Below are 2,500 nucleotides of genomic sequence, written 5' to 3' on the forward strand. Positions count from 1 at the left end.
AAATTAAAAATGAGCTATGGCATGGAAAATTGCCAAGTATTTGGGCTAAGATAAGGGATAAAACAATTAATATCCCCATATATATCAATTAAATAAATAGGATTTTTGGTAGCCTTTTTATAAGAACTCCAAAGTTAAGCGTGCTCGCGCGGGGGTAGCTCAGAAATGGGTGACCTCCTGGGAAGGGGTTCCTCCAGTTGACCGAGAATTGACCGAGAATTGACCGAGAGTTGACCCACATGAGCGTGCGTGTCGGCGTGGCCGTGGCACGGGCGAGGGAATGGCCGTGGCACGGGGTAGGGGCACGGGGCGCGGGGCGCGGGCGCGGGCGCGGGCGCGGGCGTGGCCGTGGCCGGGCGTAGGGCGTAGAGGCGTAGAAGCCGTAGATGCCCTTAAAGCCCTTTAAGCCATTTAAGGCTTTAAGGCGTGGGCGTGGCACGGGCGCGGGCATGGTTGGTTTGGACGTTGCACGGTCTAGGCATGGTCTTGGCATGGGTGAGGCACGGTCGCTTCAACGGTTGGTTCTTAGTTGCAATGCCATGGCACGGGCTTTACCACGGTTGGTTCTTGGTTTCAAGGCTTGGGCACGGCCGAGTATTGGGTTTTATTCACAAAACCAACTCCATATATCTTAGAAAACATTAGACTTGATGGAGATTCAAAAAAAAAAAAAAAAAAAAAAAAAAAATTTTTGACGCCTCGGCCGAGTCATGCTCGAGCAATGGCCGAGGCAGGATGGAGCGACGGCCCAGTCATGCTCGAGCAATGGCCGACCGGACGACTGGAACATGTTTTGGAGCTTGTAAAATTAATTTAAAAATAATCCCATGGGTTCTCTTCACAAAACCAACTCCATATGTCTTAGAAAACATTATACTTGTTTGAGATTCTCAAACAAAAAAAAAAAAAAAACTTTTTTTTTTTTTCACGCCTCGGCCGAGTCATGCTCGAGCAATGGCCGAGGCAGTATGGAGCGACGGCCCAGTCATGCTCGAGCAATGGCCGACCGGACGACTGGAACATGTTTTGGAGCTTGTAAAATTAATTTAAAAATAATCCTATGGGTTCTCTTCACAAGACCAACTCCAGATCTCTTAGAAAACATTATACTTGATGGAGATTCAAAAAAATTAAAAAAAAAAAAAAAAAAAAATTTGACGCCTCGGCCGAGTCATGGCCGAGCAGGATGGAGCGACGGACGAGTCATGCTCGAGCAATGGCCGACCGGATCCTGGAACGTGATTTTAAAAAATTAATTTAAAAATATTCCCATGGGTTCTCTTGATTATAGCTCGAGCATATATCTTAAAAAACATTATACTAGATGGAGGTTCAAAAAAAAAAATAAAAAAAAATAATTTTTTTTTTTTGGTCATGGCCTTGGAAAATTTAATGTTTACTGGTGTCACATGGCCAAATGTTCGTTTGTATCTTTAGGGGGGGGTGGTTCCTTGAGCTTGAAAATGTTGACCAAGAGTTGACTCGCATGATAAGAGCATAATTTGCTACGGACCCAAAGACGGATTATGACCGGGCTGACCCGACAAGTCGCGACCGACCGCCGGTGACCCCCCGCCGGCGGCGGAGCTCCGGCGACCGCCCGCCGGAAAATTTTCCGGCGACCAAAAATTTTCCGTGGATGAAAATTTGTTGGAATATGAATGTTCTCCCTAAAAGGTTAAGAACCAAGGCGGAGGCAAGTCTAGTGAGGTAAAATAATGGGTTGAAGGCTCGTGAGAAAACGTTAGAGCCGCCGATGCATGCTCGAGCGACGGGAGAGAAATGCTCGAGCGACGGGAGTGAAATACTCGAGCATGATCGAGCACGGGCCGAGGCATGCTCGAGCGACGGGAGAGAAATGCTCGAGCATGATCGAGCACGGCCGAGGAATGCTCGAGCGACGGGAGAGAAATGCTCGAGCATCGAGCATGGCCGAGGCATGCTCGAGCGACGGGAGAGAAATGCTCGAGCATGCTCGAGCATGGCCGAGGAATGCTCGGGTGACGGGAGGAATGCTCGAGCATGATAGAGGATGGCCGAGGCATGCTCCATCGCTGGCCGAGGCATGCTCGAGCGATGGCCGAGGCATGCTCGAGCGACGGGAAAGAAATGCTCGAGCATGCTCGAGCATGGCCGAGGAATGCTCGAGCGACGGGAGTTATGCTCGAGCATGCTAGAGGATGGCCGAGGCATGCTCGAGCGATGGCCGATGCACGCTCGATCGTTGGCATGATCGAGCGATGACCGAGTCATGCTCGAGCGACGGGAGGGAAATGCTCGAGGCACGGTCGAGCGATGGCCGAGACATGGCCGACCGAGAAATGCTGGGGCGCGCTCGAGCAATGGCCGAGGCGACGGGCGAGAAATGCTCGAGGCACGCTCGAGCGATGGCCGAGAAATGCTCGAGAGATGGCCGAGAAATGCTCGAGAGATGGCCGAGAAATTCTCGAGGCACGCTCGATCAATGGCCGAGTCAGAGCTTGAGGGACGGGAGAGAAAT

The sequence above is a fragment of the Urtica dioica genome, unplaced genomic scaffold (genome assembly GCF_054948205.1).
Source record: "Urtica dioica subsp. dioica isolate 48M unplaced genomic scaffold, U.dioica_male_clone48M_v1_H2 Urtica_dioica_male_H2_contig_15, whole genome shotgun sequence".
Classification (NCBI taxonomy): Eukaryota; Viridiplantae; Streptophyta; class Magnoliopsida; order Rosales; family Urticaceae; genus Urtica; species Urtica dioica.